Source organism: Balaenoptera physalus (assembly GCF_965194825.1).
Source record: "Balaenoptera physalus genome assembly, chromosome: 14".
In the NCBI taxonomy this organism is placed as follows: domain Eukaryota; kingdom Metazoa; phylum Chordata; class Mammalia; order Artiodactyla; family Balaenopteridae; genus Balaenoptera; species Balaenoptera physalus.
In genome coordinates, this window is record NC_138893.1 from 43,113,369 (window position 1) to 43,134,598 (window position 21,230).

Genomic DNA, 21,230 nt, shown 5'->3' on the forward strand with positions numbered 1-21,230 from the left:
AAAGATTAGAAGTAATCTAAATATCCAGCAACTGGAACTGCAAAACCATACAACAGAGCCTTTGGAAAAACTCTGTGTACTTGTATGGAATGATCTCTAAGATCAATTTTATTTACTTATTTATTTATATAAATTTATTTATTTATTTATTTTTGGCTGTGTTGGGTCTTCGTTGTTGTGCATGAGCTTTCTCTAGTTGCGGTGAGCGGGGGCTGCTCTTCTGTGTGGTGCGCGGGCTTCTCATTGCGGTGGCTTCTCTTGTTGTGGAGCACGGGCTCTAGGCGTGCAGCCTTCAGTAGTTGTAGCACATGGGCTCAGTAGTTGTGGCTCGCGACCTCTAGAGCGCAGGCTCAGTAGTTGTGGCACACGGGATTAGTTGCTCCGCGGCATGTGGAATCTTCCCTGACCAGGGATCGAAACCGTGTCCCCTGCATTGCAGGCGGATTCTTAACCACTGTGCCACCAGGGAAGTCCCTCTAAGACCAATTTTAAATGTCAGGAGCAAAGCACAAATCCTTGTGTATGAAATGCTACCAATTGGATAAGAAAATCAACAGCGTATATACACATATCATACAAAATATATCTAGAAGGGTAACCAACAAAAATGTGCATACAACTGAGGTGTCCATGGAGAAGGAGCTGTAACAAGGGGTCAGGAGTAGGAGGGAAACTATTTATTGAATAATTTTAATACTTTTTGAATTCTGTGCCATCTGTGCATGTATTAATTTTAAAATAATAATTAGTTTAAAATTTTATCTTGTGGTTAGGTGAAATTCACATAACATAAAATCAACAATTTTAAAGTGTATAATTCAGTGCCATTAGTATGTTCACAGTGTTGTGCAACAATCTAGTTCTTAAACATTTTCATCACCCCCAAAGGACATCCTGTACCCATTAAGCAGTCACTCACCATCAGTAGTTTTCAAAGGAAAAAAAAAAAACCCTGACCATGCTTGCAAAGCCATCCACAGTCTGCAGCCCCAATTCCAGCTATACTTCTACTTCCTATGTTGATTCATAAGTCTCCTTTCTGTGCTCTTGAATTTGCTACATGCTTTTTCTCTCCTCACTATCTTTTCAGACACTGCTCTCTCTGCCTGTAACACATAGCTCCCCAGTTTTCATCTATCAAAATACTCATCCGTTTTGAAGTTTCCCTGAATGACCAGGCCAGGTTTTCTATCCAGGTTTGCTGTCCAAACTAGGATGGTCTCTCACAGCTACAGAGATCATACAGCTAGTTAGTGGTCTTGTTGGGATTCAGACATAGAAAAGCTGATGCTAAAGCTGTGTTTTCAGTAACCCAGCTCTGCTGGCCATTCACTGACATATCTAATTATATTTAATTCACTCCTGATAGTACAGATTTAATTTTTCACAAATACAAGCCTTAGTTCTCAAATACACGCGCTCTGAGTACTGGGACATGTGATGTGCTTCCTGCACAAGGCTTCAGGGCCTGGCATAAAACAAGATACCCTGCAGGCTACATGATTTTGAGCATAAATGAACATTTGGAGAGTTAGAGTAAATGGAAACCAACCAACTAGTCCTACGGTGACGCTAGTGGCAGAAGGAGAAAAGCCAATACTGACTACAGTTCCTGTTCCTGAGCTCCAGACCATTATCTGCCTTTAATGAATTATGTGTGAAATTGGAGAGGTTTCAAGGGGAAGTCACACACAGATCTTGAAACAGGCATGAGGGTTTTTAAATGCATGTTCCATATTTCAGTGCACGAGAAAGAAAACCACAGAAAATTGCACAAAAAAGGTCAAACTTGCATTCTCTGATGGGCAGTTCCTTTGGGATTGAGGTCATAAGCAAACTGTTTTGGATTTTCCCCTGAATAAATAAGTCACTGGTTGCTATACATTTTTAGACATCTGAATTGCACCCCTAAGTTTCTTCTATAAGCCTTTAATTGGGTTTCATTGGCACATAAGCCATTCTCTTCATCGTGCATGTAACTCCCTGTATGTGATGCTATGGATTTTGCACCCTTTTGAAAAGTGGATACCATAGCTATATGTCCTATGACACTGGCTGCCGTGGTGCAATTAGAGGTGAAATAAATCTCACCATCTTGATGACAGCCTGTATAAGTGAAACCAGGGCATATAGAGGGCTCTGGGAAAATGAAATCTTGTAGTCTTTAACACTGTGATTATTACCCTCTGTCAACTTGTATGTTTTTTTCACACAAAAAATCAATTATTACAGTTCATGCAGATATTAATTTTGACATCAAATATCACTAGGAAAACATTAACAATTTCGGATCTTTTATATTAAAATTGGCTAAAATGGCTATTTCAACAAATGCAGGAGATGCCGTAACCATATAGCTGTCTCATTCTGAGAGACTTATATGATTGCTTCAGTCTCAATGTAGGGCATTGAAGAAAACATGGAGATTCAACTAATAAGGCAGCGTCTGGGATTTGGAAGCCAGGGAGATAAACAGCAGCATTGGAAATGGTTTATGAGGGCACTGTGACTTTTCTCTTAAAGAGAGAATTTTTCTCTCAGCAATAGTTTTAACTTCTACTTTCTATCTTTTAAAAACTTAAATCAAAAATCTTATTTTGCAAAGACTTAGGTAGTATTTGGCTGATGTGCCCTGATAAGGGAAAAATGTATATTTGATGCAACGATGAGGATGATGACAGTAACTGACATTGACTGAGTGCTCGCGATGCGCCAGGCACTGTCCTAGGTGTTTTACACATACTCCTAGTTTAATTCTCTTAACTGCCAAATGAGATAAGTAGTATTATTCCCATTTTGCAAATGTGAAAACTAAGGCACAGATTAGTCAAGTAACTTGATTCAGGTCACACAGAGGATAAGACATATAACCACTGTGAGCACTGCGTTTTACCACTTTCCATTTAGAGACACCAGTTAATGAGTACTTGCCCTTGGGTCTCATGTAGGTTTGTTTGTTTGTTTGTTTATTTGACTTCCACAACAAATGAGCTAGATCTTTTCATTTTATAGATAACATAACTGAGGCTTATAGAAATTAAACAAATTGCCTGTAGTCATCCTGTTAGTGTTACCGAATTATCAATCTACTAGTGAAATCTGTCTCAGTGTAATAAAGTATTTCGTTTTGGTCATTTCTCTGGTCATCAAATTTTTCTTAATATCTCCAGTGACATTGCATTTTCAAATCATCTTAGCATGCACAATACCTTGTGCAGGTAGAAGGATTTGTTGGACTCTGGTGGAGAATATTCCAATCTTTAGGATTAAAGTCATATACTTGGTACAAGAAAGACCTTGTCTCTATCTTGGTTTATCTCTGTAATGAAAAAAAAAATCTCCTGCCCTGAATCTAATGGCATAGAATTGACGTGTGAAGTGCAATTTTTTTTAGTGTGTTTCATCTTCAAGCTGCTCTTCAAGAGCTTAAATCTTTGTTCCACTAGGAAGATAAAAATAAATTTCGGTGCTAGATTGCTTATGTTAATGCCTTTTTATTTTTTTATTTTTGGCTGCATTGGGTCTTCGTTGCTGCACGCGGGCTTTCTCTACTTGTGGCGAGTGGGGGCTACTCTTTGTTGCAGTGCATGGGCTTCTCATTGCGGTGGCTTCTTTTGTTGCAGAGCACAGGCTCTAGGCACTCGGGCTTCAGTAGCTGTGGCATGCAGGCTCAGTAGTTGTGGCTTGTGGGCTCTAGAACACACAGGCTCAGTAGTTGTGGCTCACAGGCTTAGCTGCTCCACGGCATGTGGGATCTTCCTGGACCAGGGCTCAAACCCATGTCCCCTGCATTGGCAGGCGAATTCTTAACCACTGCGCCACCAGAAAAGCCCTAATGCCTTATCTTGATCGCTGTAGAATTAGCAACTTTTCTTCCAACAGAGATGTCTATGGGAAAGATTTGTTGTATTTTTCAAGTGTATTTATAGGAATAATGTGCTTGGCTGTTATTCTTTAGCACTTTATGTAAGTATTTTAATTAACTCTCACTGTACTCAGGACATAGATATTGAATCCATTTTATTAAGGTACAGAAGGTGAGAAACAACTAGGAGGTCATACAGTCAGAAATATAAATGCCAAATGTCAAAGAGTTAGTAAGGGACAGAACCATTGACACCATAGGCACTGCATACTGGGCATAGCAATGACATCATTAAAATTAAAATGGGAGGGGCAACTCAAAGGACATGCTGGAAGTGGAAGCAGTAGGTAGAAGACTGAGGGGGTTTCTAGTTGTCCTATGAGGACATGATAAAAAGAAGGTAGTGGGGTGTGTGTGTGTGTGTGTGTGTGTGTGTGTAGAGAGGATGGGGAGATCTCTGGCTTAGAAAGGCAAATGCTGAGAGAGAACAGAAACCATGGCAAAGGAGAGCTTTTAGAGGTACAAAACGTCATTTGCCATATGCATTGCTCATGCGACTTAAACCAACATGTTGTTGGCCATAATGGAAAACCATGTGTAGCTCAGTTCCATCACTTACCGGTGTGAATTTGGACTGGAATAGTTTTCTAGTAGGGATGACAATACTGTCCTCCTAGTGTTACTGTGCTATGTTAATGAGAAAATGTGGAAAAGACCTTGATAAATCTCTTGTAATTTTATGTTGTTCCAAGTAAAATAAGAAAAAAAAAAATCAAGTCAGGAAAGCAGAGTATTGGTTGTCAAATACGTAAATGCACTAATGTGGGAGAAGAGTTAAATATTCTTTTGAGGTACTGGTGGATAGAAACAAATTTTGACTTAATGACAAGCCTGGTGTCAATGGAGACTGACCAGAAAGGAACAGTTTTCCTTGAGAATTTGTTAGTTTTCTGTCACTGGAAGATATGAAAACATTGTGGTCACTTAGTGTGAAGGTGATTCAAACATTAGATCAGCATAGGTAAATTATAAGATTACTTATAATCTTTAAGGTCAATGATAATAACAAAAGTCAATACTAGGAGAAAGTATATTTCTCCATTGATTTTCCTATTTCTAGACTAAGGACCTGCTTCTTTAAGACAAAGTTGTAACAAATAAAAGAAAATCTCATTTCATATAACAAGTGCTTTGTCCAGGGAATTATGTCTTATGATACACATTTTTGGAAAGCCTCTGGGGTCACTTACTATAAAATTTGTCACTTTAAGAGATGGTACAAGTAAAAATGTGGATCATTTCAAAGCAGGTCTTAATAAAAGCTTGAAAGATATTATACTGCATTTGCATTTTATTTTCATGTCTCCCTTTCTAGGGCAGGAATCTGTATACTCTTTCTGTAAAGGGCCAGAGAGTAAATATTTTAGGTTTTATAAGTTGTTTCTGTGTCAGCTACTCAATTCTGCTATTGTAGCTCCAAGGCAACCATAGACCATATGGAAATGAATGGGCCTGGCTGTGTTCCAATAAAGCTTTAAGACAGGAGGCCCATGGGCAGTAGTCAGTCTATCCTTGTTCTAGAATGTGAGTTCCATGAGGGCAGTGTGTCTGTCAAGTGTCTCAGTTGCAAGGGACGGTAATCACCTCACGTAATTTGAGCAGGAAAAGAATTTATTCAAGAATATTGCAGTTTGCAGAATCTCTAGGAGACTAGAGAACTAGGATTGAATGCCACATACAAGAAAAATCACTCTAGTCGTCTTTCAGAAGAGATCCCATGAAAATGCCTCTTCTCCCAGGCACCTAAATGTGCTTGCAGATCTGTTCTGGTTACTGCCTCTGGATCACTGCTACTGGATACTGGGCGTGGCTATCTCTGTTACTATTTCCGTCAGCCTCACCAGAACAAAATCTGCAACAGCCCCTGCTTCATTACCTCACCAGCTGTGGAATCCAGGTCCAACGTGGGTGCCTCTGATTGGCAGAGCTAGGTCAAAGCCCTGTATCCTAGCTGTAATGAAGGCTGGGGATGTGAGTATCCAACATTTTCACCTTACGTGGTTGATACATGAAATGGAGAATTCCCCAAACATAAGAAGGAGGTTCATTTGCTGGGCAGTAAAATATCTACTATAAGAAGGACTGAGTTTTCTTCGCATTTGTCTATGTAGTGCCTCATGTGTTGCCTAGTGTATAAGAGACTGTCAGGAGAAATATATTTAATAAACAAAAAATAGAAAAATAGTTACTGAAAGAGGCTTAACTTTTAAAGGTGATACCAGGGATGATTATTCTTTCCCTACACTATATGCCTAAGCTCTTATAGACAGGGATGTATAGTAAGAAGGCAGTGCCCTAATCTTCCTGAGAAGACAGTAGACTTCTCATTCATTCATTAATTCACTTATTAATTGACTATTTGTGAATGTTCCTCTGTGGCAGGCAACACATAGGTGAAGGAGACAGAATGGCGAGCATAAACCAAAGTGGTTACTGCCCTGGATGGAATTCCTTATCTAGGTGAGGAGAAAGACATTATAAAAGAGGAGATACTGTAAAATTGCCAGTTACTTAGTTGCTACAAATAGTATCTAGAATATATAAAGAACTCTTACAACTCAACAACAAAAAGACAAACTAGTCAATTAAAAAATGGGCAGAGGACTTGAACAGACATTTTTGGAAAGAAGATATACAAATGGCCAATATGCATATGAAAAGATGCTCCACATCTTTAGCCATTAGGTAAATGCAAATCAAAGCCACAATGAGATACCACTTCACATCCACTAGTATGGCAATAACAACAGCAACAACAAAAACAACAACAGAAAATGACCTGTTGGTGAGGATGAGAAGAAATTGGAACACTTGTTCATTGCTGGTGGGAATATAAAATGGTGCAGTGGCTGTTCAAAACAGTTTGGTAGTTCCTCAAGATGTTAAACATAGAATTACCATATGACTTAGCAATTCTATTCCTAGGTATGTGTACAAAAGAATTGAAAACACATACTCAAACAAATGCATATATGTGGATGTTCATAGAAGCACTATTCATAATAGTCAAAAGGTGGGATCCTTGCAACCCAAATGTCCACCAACAGATGAATGGATAGACCAATTTTGGTATATATATAGTACAGAATATTCTTCATACATAAAAAGCAATGGATAAAAAGAAATGAAATGGAGGTATTTGTAATGAGGTGGATGGAGTTAGAGTCTGTCATACAGAGTGAAGTAAGTCAGAAAGAGAAAAACAAATACAGTATGCTAACACATATATACGGAATCTAAGGGAAAAAAAAAAAAAAAAAAAGGCCATGAAGAACCTAGTGGCAAGACAGGAATAAAGACACAGACCTACTAGAGAATGGACTTGAGGATATGGGGAGGGGGTGGGGTGAGATGTGACAGGGTAAGAGAGTGTCATGGACATATATACACTACCAAATGTAAAATAGATAACTAGTGGGAAGCAGCCGCATAGCACAGGGAGATCAGCTCCGTGCTTTGTGACCACCTAGAGGGGTGGGATGGGGAGGGTGGGAGGGAGAGAGATGCAAGAGGGAAGAGAAATGGGAACATATTGTATATGTATAACTGATTCACTTTGTTATGAAGCAGAAGCTAACACACCATTGTAAGGCAATTATACTTCAATAAAGATGTTAAAAAAAAAAAAAAAAAAAAAGCAATGGAGGGCTTCCCTGGTGGCGCAGTGGTTGAGAGTCTGCCTGCCAATGCAGGGGACACGGGTTCGGGCCCTGGTCTGGGAGGATCCCACATGCCACGGAGCGAATGGGCCCGTGAGCCACAGTTGCTGAGCCTGCGCGTCTGGAGCCTGTGCTCCGCAACAAGAGAGGCCGCGATGAGGAGAGGCCCGCGCACCGTGATGAAGAGTGGCCCCCGCTTGCCGCGACTGGGGAGGGCCCTCGCACAGAGGCGAGGATCCAACACAGCCATAAATAAATAAATAAAGCACACCTAGTATAGTGTAATTTCAAAAAAAAAAAAAAAAAGCAATGGAGTACTTATATGTGCTATGACATAGATAAACCTCGAAAATATTAAGTAGAGAAGCCAGATACAAAAAGTCACATATTGTATGATCCCATTTATGTGCAATATCCAGAATAGGTAAATCCATAGAGATAGAAAGCAGATTGGTAGTTGCCAGGCAATGGGACTGACTGCTTAATGGGTATGGAGTTTTCTTTTGGAGAGATAAAAATGTTTTGGAATTTGATGTAGGTGGTGGTTTTGCAGTATTGTAAGTGGCCTAATTCTACTGAATTGTGCCCTTTAGAATGGTTAATTTTATGTTATGTGAATTTTACCTCAATAAAAGCAAATAAAACAAACATACAAAAAGACTTAATGGGGAACTGTCTAGGAGGCTATTGGAGTTCATACAAGAGATTAGAGTGTCTTTGACATGTGTGGAGATGAAGATGGGGATAAGCAAATCATCAATGACCAGCTAGGGTTGATGTCAGAGGAAGTGGGGTAGGAGGACACACAACACCCAGAACAGACTTTAATGTCTGTCATGGCCAACTTAATGCTGTAAAGGGATATTAATGAGTATTCAGCCAGATCAGATTTTCCTCCAAACTCATTATCTGACCCTTTTTAAAATGGACTTAAAGACTCATAAAACCAATTCTGGTTAGGGCCATTTATTCCTTTCCAATAAAACTTGAAGCTTTCATTTGATCCAGTAAAAAATTCGTAATACCACCTTTTCATCTCTCTCTTTAAAAAGCAATTTTTACATTTTCTAAGCATAATAATTATCTACTTGACAAATGTATTCCTAATTACACAATTAGTTTATTATATAGTATCAACTTATAAATGCCTGAAGTCTGAGATCTGTCTGGGAGAGAAATTATTTTATTTAACGTATAATGTAATTTCCTCTCAAATAATTACTTAAGGGTTGGGGAAAAAACGAGTTGGGCTGAAAAGCTCTAGTTGTGTAAATTTAGAGCCGATATGCCTGACAGAAAGCAAGTAGAATAATGAAACAAGGAGGGATTGATTAGAGTCCCTGGCTGGGTTCTTACTTGCTGTGAAGTATGAATGTACATCTACATGTGTGCATGTGCTCACATGTATGCATAACTGTGCATCTGTGTGTGTATGAGCATGAGTGTACGTGTGCTTAATGCAGCAAGAGAAAGTGTCATTGCCACTAAGTGACCTTGTTTTGCATCTAAGTGGTGAGAACTTGAAAGTGTCTGTCTATGATGTATGAATCCCATCCCATCCCAACCCCTGAAATATTCCTCTCAACATCTTTATAGCAGGGGCTATAATCCCTATATGTTAAAGGCAAATATACAGAGGTGAGGAAGGACACTTTCATCAGCTATTAAAAACCCAATAGAATAATTATCAGACCTTTTACATTCTCCAGTAGCTGAAAGTAAATTATTGGGGCCATAGAAGTTTTGATAGAAAGTATGTTGAAACCATAAATTGAAGGCCTAAGGCACTTCGGGGAACTTTGATGAACAAATGAGTCTGATGGTTGGGGAAACAGTAATCAAAGACCAACTTTCTAGTTTGACAGTTTTGCAGAGGTCATTATCAACTTTTAATGAGTTTTGCTTATATGGAATGTAATGGGATGTTAATGTAATCAGGACACAGGGAGACCAGGAGTTTATGAATAGCATCACAGTCATTCCTGCTAACACAGCTCACATTTAGATAAATGCATCTCTTCCTTTGCCATTAAAGGTAACTTTTAATTATTGTCGGAATCTGTGTTTAAAATAAAAGGGCTCAAGCAGTTGAGGGTTAGAAGGAAAAAAAACTGGGCTTCCCTGGTGGCGCAGTGGTTAGGAATCTGCCTGCCAATGCAGGGAACACGGGTTTGAGCCCTGGTCTGGGAAGATCCCACATGCCGCGGAGCAACTAAGCCCGTGAGCCACAACTACTGAGCCTGCGCGTCTGGAGCCTGTGCTCCGCAGCGGGAGAGGCCGCGAAGGTGAGAGGCCAGCGCACCGCGATGAAGAGTGGCCCCCACTGACCGCAACTGGAGAAAGCCCTCACACAGAAACGAAGACCCAACACAGCCAAAAATAAATAAATAAATTAATTAATTAAAAAAAAAACAAACAAACTCATATACCTTGAACACTGAGCAACCATTGTGGCTTGTGGTCAAGAAGTTGTGACGGAGGAATGGGAACCATTTACACTCCAGTAGGCTGGTATCCCTGCCTTTGAACAGGTATATGTATATCTCAGAAGCTTTGAGACACAGTCCTTGGCAAGCTTGGCAGCAAAGAGCATCCTCTCTTGAAGTCAGTGCCCAAATGGCCAGAAGCTGGTGTTGCAAAACTGAAATCTTACAAAATGAAAATTTGTGAGAGAATAAATTGGTATAGCCCTTTGGGAAAGTTATCCAGTTAACCCCCAAACTCCACCCCTAGGGATATACCCTATAAAAATCCACTCATATGTGCACACAGAGACATGGATAAGAATGTTCATAACAGCTTTGTGTGTAATAGTGAAAAATTGGAAACAAACCAACTTCCATTCATGGAAGGATAAATAAATTATGGATATTCAGGCAATGAAATACAATCCAGCACTGAAAATAACTGAACTAGAATAATTTATATCAACATGAATTTACCTCATTATATTCTTGATTATAAATGCAATTTGCAGACAAATACAGTAGAATACAATATAATAATATTTTACAAAACAAACATGCAGAAATAAGATTGAAAAATACTTAGGTACCTATACATAATTAGTAAAGGTGTAAAGAGATGCGTGGGAATGATAAACGCCAAGATCACCTCTGAGGAGTGAGGGGGATGTGAACAGGGAGGGGGTCACCGGCATTTAACATTGGGTGTTTGCAGCGGTTTCACAATTATTCCTTATATTAGCAGTTAAACTTTTTGAATGGCTGAAATAACTCGTAAGACAACTTTTGAAAGTTAATCTGAAAATAAAGTTAGAATTCATCTATGTATCAATCTATTTTTCCCTCAGTAAATATTAACTGAACTGTTTTATGTAGGCGCTCTTCTAGGAGCTGTGAGAGAAAGAAGGGAAGTGAAAGGCATAGCCTATGCCCCACAAAGAGCTGACAGTCTAGTAGGGAGGACAGGACACCAGGAAATTTAGGCAATACTATGATAAAGGAGGAATCTAAAAGGAAGACAGAGCTTGAAGCATTGGTACACACAGAGCCTGTTCCCAGGAATGTGGTGAACGATAAGGGATACCATGAGTATGAGACAAAATCAATTAATGGTATATAAATCCACTTATTGGACTCCTGGCTCTTTCCAGGACACAGTAGAATCCGTTAACTTGGCAAGCGCTTCCACTCATGCCTAAGTTGTTTCAAACACTTCTTACAATTGCTGAAGCTCTGTGCAAAGGATGATTTTCCTTCTATGTTTTGTGTGCTTTGTCAATGTAAGTGTCACAGCTGTCCTCCTGGAAGTGTAACAATGGCAGGGCTATATCCATTAGTCATTCTGATGTCTGGTGTCCACAGAGTTCTTTGTGACTCTGTTTTATCCTAAGAACATATTGTGTTGGACCGGAGCAGCTTCACACCCCTCACAGGAGACCCAAGGGATGTAGTATAGGAGGGCTCAGCTGTCCTTGTTGACCACATTTGTGTGAGAGTGAGTGAGGGATGTTATGGGAAAGGCTAGATCTTCTGGAAGGTCCTTATCAGCTGTGATATTTCCTGTTTCAGTTTCCCAAGCAGGGGATCTTTGAGTACGTGGATGCCTCTAAACCTCCTTTTAACTTGCATTTCTTTAGTTACTGCACTAGATGGTCTTGAAAATAACAAGCTGCGTAAAATTATTTTCCTTGCGGGCTTATTTTTATCTCTCCTGAAACTATCTCTTTTGAGATTTGAAGGGAACCTTAAGTATTTCATAAATAGTGAACCAAATTAAGTTCACCTCATCTAGATTTTCCATGCTTTTTATAGCCTTTAAATTTGGTACTTCACCTTCATTTTTCTAGAATGAGAAATTATTAATTTTCTTCCATATTTTTCATATATTATTTTAAAAATTTATAATATCCTCAAAACTAAATAGGACTGATTTTATTGATTCGTGTGTGTGTGTGTGTGTGTGTGTGTGTATGTGGCTTTATATGGGAATACTAGGGGAGTTAGATTGTATGCTATGCCACTTGAATTTTATCTTGTGATGGATTATGGCAGAGGGATTGGGGAAGAAAACCAGCATCAGGGCTTATTAATTCTGAGTCATAAATTAGAAAGTCTTTTATTGCATCTTCACCATATTCCTAATCCATGTAAATATATGTCTGCCAAGATTTCATAAAATATTTAAGGTAAAAAGAAACTTTGGAGAGTATCATTCTTGAGGTTTCCCAAAGTGAGTCCAGGGATTGTTACTGCTGAGGTGCCATTATAAACTGCTTTTATTCAGAAATAAAGGATTCCATGGTCAATTGTTTCAAGGAAAAACTGGGTGAAGTAGTCAGGCTTCTGTTCTGAAGGACTTTTCAGAGACTTCATAATGCTAATGTGATAGTAAGTCTCTGAAAGGGGATAGTTTCCAGCATTATCTGAAATTCTTGTCCACAGAATTGTTTTTTGTCATTGTTTGTATGCTGCTGCTTATGAAAAGCATTTTGGGAAACACAGATCTAACCCAACTTTATCAGTTCACCCAACAAAAATTAAGGAATAGAGAAGTTGTAGTAATTTACTGAAGTCACACAATTGGTTAGTGCTGAAATTGAGCAGGAGAAGAGGGAGGGGAATAACATTTTTCCAGATAGATGTGAATAGTATGTGGTAGATGTTTACAGTATGTATAATGCTAATGACAGAGATGTACTTTCCTTTGAACTAAACAAGGAATGATGTACCATACATATTATTGAGTCCTATTACCAAAGATGTCCCTCATCATTAAACACATACAAACAACTATTTACAGCAGCAACAATATTCTATTAAATACTTATTATGACATCCAGGATAACAAAAAGAATAGGCAGTTTCACATTACTAACATCATTACCTACCCACATGTAAATGCTTTAGTGATGTGCTAATGTATATTTTTATAGCTTAATGGTTTAGTAAAAGGATGAACCTTCAAGATTGTTAAATTTAACCCTTTCAATTTTTAGATGAGGAAAATGAAGCCCAAATGGATTAAACAATAAGGTTACACAATTTGTTTGTGAAAGACCTGGGATAAGAATCTGGTTCTTCCTATTCTCATAGCATGGTGTTTCCAATCCTACTAAGTGTTTGTTGCAGTGCCAAATTATTGGAGATAGCTCATGTGCTACTACATTTAATTCTTATTTAGACTTTTATTTGTTTGTGTAGGTTAAAGTATAATTGTGAAATACAATGATTTATCATTCCTGGGAGGCTAGATCTCCTGTTCACTTAAGCCAGAGGATGAGGACCTGCAAGCAGCGTGATGAATGAGAAGTAACTAGTTGTCTAATGCAGGATTCATTACTTATAAATCCCCTTGCTTAGAGATATTTCATGTCCACTCACCTTCAAGGGGAGGGATGGCTCTTCTTTCTCATATATAAATGCCATCTGGGCTGCAAAACATAAATAAGAGCAAAGAGTGAACATAAAGGTTGTATAGCTCAGAACAAAAGAGCAATGGCCCTTTGTAAGACACAGTAGAGGCAAACACTGGGATGCATTTGTGATTCTTTTTTTGACTATAGAGGCAAGGGAGATCTAAGATTGCTCTTCCCCAGGCCTGGAGCATGGGGAATGTCTGGCATCACCGCAAGTGCTTTTCCATCACCTCCCCACTCTCCCTGGAAGCAGGTTCTATGTCCTTTCATTGGTCCCTGTTAGGTCTTGAGCACTAGAGCTAATGTCTGAATTGCTCTGGTGTGTCTGACTTTCTGGAGTCCAAGCAACCCCCACTCAGTCAGAAATGCTTGCTCCCTGCGTGTCAGATCCAAGTTCTTCTCTGTGTGAGGACTTCCAGACTTCTCCCGGCTGCCTAGGTTCCCTCACAGGTATTTGACTGCCTGTCTGGCTCTAAAAACAGGTAATTTTACTCAGTAGGCATTAATCACAAGGCTGGCTCCACAGCCTCTGATTGTGGCCCCAGTTAGCCTGGAGTGTTCTGGGTTGACTGGGCAAGGCTGGTTTTTATGAGACATTGATCCCCAGGCTTTAGGTCCTTCTGTCTAGATCATCAGAATTAGCTTGTGCTTTCTTCCTTAGTTTATCTCATTTCTTTAGGGCTAGTTCCTTTCCTATATGCTACTGTTGGCCTCTATTTTTCCTAGACACTTGTATTAACTACCAGCTACCTACTGGCTCCTTCAACTCTATGGTTTCCCATACTTGGCCAGCCCTGTCCTATTACAGTTAAAATCCTGAAGCAACATTCTGTCTGGAAGCCTGGAGGATTTCAGTTGATTAGGGGCATACTCTAGGACATAAGTACTTGGGTGTCAATTGTGATGCTGTCCCTGCAGGTGCTGGTTCTTGGTACTTCTAAATATTCTCAAGCAGAGATTTTGTCCGTGTGCACCTTAGAGGTGGATGCTTCTTCTCTCCTGAAAAAACCGGGAACAGCATTTTATGTGTTCTGTGGCAAGATTAGAGTCAGAAGCAGTAATAAGATCGGAAATACCTAGGGTACTTGACAGCTCAGGTCCAAATTGTTACAGCGGTCATGCTCTTACATCTTTCTCCATCTCCACACATGGGTGTGAGTAGACCCTTTTAACAGAATCCAAATCCATCTGACTGTCCCCCTGCTTGTCTAGGAAGCTTTGTCTTTGGATGAGAAACACAATGTGGCTCCCTGTGCATTGAGGATCTGTATCTCCTGGGGATGCTCCTCATGTTTTTGTCCCAGTGAGATGAGCATTATGGGATCTTGATGGAGAGGTTGGCTGGGAGCTTTGGGAAGAGTAGGGGCCAGATTTATTCAATCCTTAATAGATAAACCAAGGCATTGGGTTACCATCAGAGTATTCGGCTATTTTTCCTAAACAGCCTGGATGACTCCAGAGTTTGACCACTTGTGGTTGATAGGCCCAGAGCACCCTCAAGAACGTGGAGATTATAGGTTATAATATCAATAGCTTGGGTTATGGCAGATGCCTCTATGTATTCCAAATCAGTTCATGATGATGGTTGTACTCTATTTGCCTTTTGCCTTGAAGAAAGACAGAATGAATGGGAAATAGACAGTAGGAAATATAGCCTAGAGGGAACTTTACTTTTATTTTAAAATAATGTTTATTACTAGCATATAATCATTAATGTGGTAGATATTTAGTGCATAATATTCACAAAGTACAGAAAGAAAAGCACTCAGATAAAAATAAATACCACCAAAATTCCACCAGAAAAGGATGAATACATTCTCTTGTAAATCTTTTTGGTTCTTCATATATGCATGTATACAAGAATTAATGGTACATAATGACATAAAATAACATATGAGTTTTCTAGCTAGCTGATTGGATTTTTAACAACAAAAAATGAGTTTATTTTGGTTTCATAATTCTGTGTAGACTTTTTCTTTTGCTACAAGATCTATTGGTCACTTTATTCTGTATTAATATGTAACAATTATTATTGTTTTGAGGCTACTAATAACTATTTCCCCTCATGTCTTTCAAAACTTTTTCCAGTTTTTTGTTTACTTTCTACTTTGCTTAAAGATGATGTGTATTTTTGTTTATATAATTATTTTACTAGTGAGAAGAAAGAGAAAAACATATGTTTTTCTAAAATAACTATTTACAGCTTGAAAATTCAAAGTTCATATACTGACTAAAAAGCTTGTTATTACAAAATGGGTTTCCACAGAATAATGTGTTTGGCATTTGATTCTTTATCTTTGCCATGTTTCTGGACAAGAGGCACACCTAATTCACAGCCTATGTTCTCTCTGCTCAGCAGTTAAAAAGATTAATGTTCTTGCATGCAAACAATAAATCTATAGGGAAACTGACCATAAAGTCTCTTTCAAGATTTTTAGTGGTGTAGACTTCAGCATAAAGAGAAATTTCAACTATATTGTTTCAAAATTCTTTGAGAAATCAGCAGCTGAGATTTGATTGATTGGCATTTTCTGCATCATTTATACCCAATGTCTCTGCAGTTTACTTCTGAAAACTCTTAACACATTTTCCCGGAAGAACTGCATAAAGTGCTTTTTCAGGTTATGAGATCTTTTTACTTCCTGTATCTAATGCAGACAGCAGACAGGTTGGAAAAAAGACCAAAAGAAATGTCAGGCATAGAGACAAACAAAAAAGAAAAATAAACAACCATAAAATTAAAACAAACAAATAAAAAGACATTTTGACATTCAGCCCACAGCTATCTTTAAATGTCTTTTAAGTTCTTTTTCTTGTATCTCTACTGTACCAGATGACTTGATTCTTGCCTATTCAAAATACAAGAACACCATCAGTTGGAGTTGACCAATCTGGGATACAAGTAGAAATGTTTTGTCCTATTGCAAACTTAAGATTGAATCCATTCCTTGGCCATCATTAGAAAGTCTACAAATAACAAAAGCTGAAGAGGGTGTGGAGAAAAGGGAACCCTCCTGCCCTGTTGGTTGGAATGTAGATTGGTGCAGCCTCTATGGAAAACAGTATGGAGGTTCCTTAAAAAACTAAAAATAGAGTTTTTATATGATCCAGCAATCCCACTCCTGGACATATATCTGGAGAAAACTCTAAGTCGAAAAGATACATGCACCCCAATGTTCATTGCAGCACTATTTACAATAGCCAAGACATGGAAGCAACCTAATTGTCTATCAACAGAGGAATGGGTAAAGAAGATGCAGTACATATATACGATGGAATATTACTCAGCCATAAAAAAGGACAAAATAATGCCATTTGCAGCAACATGGATGGACCTAGAGATTGTCATACTGAGTGAAGTAAATCAGAGAAAGACAAATATCATATGATATTGCTTATATGTGGAATCTAAAAGAAGGGTACAAATGAATTTATATTTACAAAAGAGAAGTAGAGTCACAGATGTAGAAAACAAACTTATGATTACCAGGGTATGGGGGGGAGGGATAAATTGGGGGATTGGGATTGACATATACACACTAGTATATATAAAATACATAACTAATAAGGACCTGCTGTATAGCACAGGGAAATCTACTCAATATTCTGTAATAGCCTATATGGAAAAGAACCTGAAAAAAAAAAAAGAGTGGATACATGTATATGTATAATTGATTCACTTTGCTGTATACCTGAAACTAACACAACATTTTAAATCAACTATACACCGATAAAAATTTAAAAAAAAGAGAAAGGCCTTATCCACCCCAAGATTATAAAAATAAATACCCATATTTTCTTCTAAAAAAAAAGGATGCGGTACATATATACAATAGAGTAATACTCAGCCATAAAAAAGAATGAAATAATGCCATTTGCAGCAACTTGGATCAACCTAGAGATTATCATACTATATGAAGTAAGTCAGACAGAGAAAGACAAATATCCTATGATATCACTTATATGTGGAATCGAAAATATGATACAAATGAACTTATTTACAAAACAGAAACAGACTCATAGACATAAAAACAAACTTATGATTTCCTAAGGGGGAAGCAGGGGGAGGGATAAATAAGGAATTCAGGATTAGCAGAGGCAGACTTCTATATATAAAATACATAAACAACAAGGTCCTACTGTATAACACAGGGAACTATACTCAGTATCCTGTAATAAACCATAATTGAAAAGAATATGAAAAATAATATATATATATCATGTATATATATATGTATATAACTGAATCACTTTTCTATACATGAGAAACTAACATAACATTGTAAATCAACTATGCTTCAATTAAAAAAAAAGATTGACTCCATTCTCACATAACTTCTTTCCTCAACATCTTGTGTTGATATTTTAAATCATACAATCTTAGCAATATAGGGGCCTTATAGGTCTTCTAATTAAGTGGTCCTAAAAAAGAAGATCGAGGCTATAACTCTGTGCTCTTGCCCATCCCAAGTGAATGCAAAATCTTTTCATCTTGGAACTAGAAAATAATGGATTTGTCAGATCAATGGCCACATGCAATGTACCTAAAGATCATGTTAATTTGCTTCAGCAAAGAAATCACATTTGACATAGCAGCTGCAGTTGGAAATGTTATCAAATTGAGTTTGTATAAGTTCACTGTCAACTTTTTGCTTCCAGGTGATTTTTCTAGTGACTGGACTGGTATCCTAAATGGGAATATGATCAGAACTATCAACAAACACTTCATCATTTAGGTCTCTAAGGGTGATACTAATCTCTGCTTTCTCCCCAGTAAGACCGTTTCTGGTCATTTCACTTGGTTTTCTCCACTATGATAGTTAGGCCAAGGAATCAGCATGGGGGTTCTGTAAACTATCAAACTTGTGCATTGTAGTTATAAATTCTGAGTCTTTGGCTGCTCTGGGTCTTAGTTGCAGCATGCGGAATCTTTAGTTGTGGCATGCAGGATCTAGTTCCCTGACCAGGGATCGAACCTGGGCCCCCTGCATTGGGAGCACAGAGTTTTAACTATTGGACCGCCAGGGAAGTCCCTACACCTGGTATCTTTGGATTGAGTGAATTCTCTGTGAACTGGACCTGGATCATTACTCCGTTTATTAACTGGTAGCTTACTCTAATTAGATGAGGCATAATAACACTGTGGATCCCTAGGTATTAATGTCAATTAGGTCCATGTATCCAGGAGTTTTGAAAGTATTTGGATAGTGCCCTTTCCCCAGTGTATGGTGACCCAATTGTATGGTCACAGTTCATTCTGGGGAAGAAGTAGTATATCATATGTACTTACTGTCATTTTGTAGGTCCGTTCTTATGGGCAGTAGGCCTCTTCTTCAGTCAATTCATTCTGGTTCTAAGAACTGGCTCTGGTCTGGAAACTGGGAAAATTTCCTTCAGCCTCATAGTTATTCATCCACGGTTTCTTGGGAGCCTATAGATCTACCTTGGTATTATAGATGCTGTGTTATATGAACCATCTACAAAGCTCTCTGCAGGTCAAGCCCCCTTGGCTTCTATTCTTACCTTGCTACTAAGCGTGTTATAATCATCCCCACTTTATTCTAATAGTTAAATACCATAAGCTGACCTTTATTGTTTTAGGACCTTACATTTTCAATGATACAAGTGAAACTGTTTCTGTAATAGCATCTCCTGTTGTTAGCTCTGGCCTCCAGAGGACAGCTACTACTGACTTGGGTGTCTCTCCATTTCCCCCTTCATAGCTCTCAACTTCCATATAGTTTCACATTCAGACTCATGGTCAAGTAGATATTAAACAATTGTTGGTAAAATATACATAGGTTTATGCAGAGTTGGGGTTGGCACCTAATACAATGGAGGGAAGGGTTGACATTAATAGTGTTTGCAAGTGAGTGAGTATGAGGAACCATGGAATCTAACTGGGTGAGAAGGGAAAGATGTCTTGATTTCAGTTCCTTTGGGTATGTACTCAGAAGTGAGACTGCTGAATCATATGGTAGTTCTACTTTTAATTTTTTGAAGAACCTCCATACTGTTTTCCGCAGTGGATACACCAATTTACATTTCCATCAACAGTTAAATCTCTACTGAGGTGGCACCTCTGCTGAGTCTTCCTGGTATTGGGAAAGGACTAGAAAGCATCCATGACTTTGTTATATTTACCCTCCAAAGGAAGGAACTGACTGGAACATGGTGACTACCTAAGAGAATTCTCTGTGGCAGCCAGGATCTTGCATGGATGATGAGTCAAGATTCAGAGTAAGAGTCCAGAAGTTAAGCGGGGTCAGAATTTAAGAAGGGCAATGTTTATGGAAAGCTTGAATAGGATGAAGCATTTTGAGAAGGATCTGCTTCCAACATTAATAACCACAACATCTCACTGGACATCAGAAAGCTATTACTCCCTTGTGTCATCCTGTCTCTTAAAATAGTTGAGCTTTGCCTTCAAATTTCCCCCTTGGAGTTCCTGGTGGTTTAGATGTTTTGCTACCTGTTCTTTTAGAATTGCTTTTTTAAATAGGAAAAAAAAAAAGGTCTGTAGGGGAACAAAGTATCTATGGGGTTGATTGCTTTGCTGAGGAATATGCAATGTAAACCATACCACCTCCCTCCAAAGTACTCTCAGATCTCCCCATAAAAATTTGACTATGGGATCAGTTACTCACTAATGTTTGGAAGGTGCCTTGTTTTGTATTCAAACTGACATTCAAAAAGGCCAAGTGTTGGCTACAAAGCAAGTTTCATGGCCAGAATAAAACATGAGATAGTGAGTGATAGACAATGAAATGATTAGAAGAGGGAAAAGTGGAAAAAATAACTTACTTGTATAAATCTTGTGCATTTTGTTTTAGTGGTCATTATTCCCTGTTTTACAGATGAGAGAAAAAAACAACAAAACTAAAGACTTATCACTAAATCAAATATATCAGTACACCAGACACACATCTCTTGTCTCCAAGTCCAGTGTATCATCCATGGGCTATATCAGATTGCTTCTAAGAACAAGCTGATGTAGATGTAAACCTCTATATCAAGTTTCTTCCAACTTTTCTTTTAACTTAGAAAAAGTGCCTGGGCCCTGATATCCACAGCAGTGTCTCCCCAGACAGCAGAACACTGGTGCAGAACTATTATAGCATCTTTCTGTGCTGTCTCTGTGCTCCACTGCCCTGTGGACCCCAAGGCTGGAGACCTGAGGTATTTTCACGTGCAGAGAATAGATTTGGAAACCTTTAGCACTGATGAGACTCATCACATTAATGCAACTCAATTTAATCATTGCAGGGATTAAAATGGTCATATTTCCTTTGCTTTGCAATTTGGTGACCAGAGCACATTATTATTATAAATGTGTCTCCATACCTTCTAACAATTTATATGAGCACAATGAAATGGTAAAACATTGTGTGTCATCTGTCTTAGACATCTCCTTCTTAGTAACTTGCAGTCAACTCACTCAATTGTCCTCTGCCTCTCTCAATGATCATCTATTCAAGCTAATAAGAGGTAAGTGGCATGCAAGTTATGGTCCCTGGCTGTGCAGGACTTCCAAAGACAGTGAATGCAGCTGGGAAGCAGGTCTGTCAGGTTTCCAGGGTCAAAAATGTCATGCGCAAAACCTATAGAGGTCAATGAGTTAAGTGACACAGGTAAAGAGAGGATTTTAGCATTCGCCTCTAGCCCACTGACGATTATTTTATATTTGCACAATAGTGTCATAATTGACATCCGCAATCCTTTTTAGATTTGTCATTCTGTCTAGATTTAATGATGGCAACTTTGA

The 21,230-nt window shown here is 38.5% G+C and overlaps 1 protein-coding gene across 9 annotated transcripts in view; it reads left to right on the forward strand.

Annotated features, from left to right (window-relative positions):
• The window catches only part of LOC309643036 (uncharacterized protein), a gene marked incomplete at its 5' end in the record, with an annotated part of 739,057 nt that overhangs the window by 142,923 nt on the left and 574,904 nt on the right, over positions 1-21,230 (forward strand). The window lies entirely within an intron of this gene.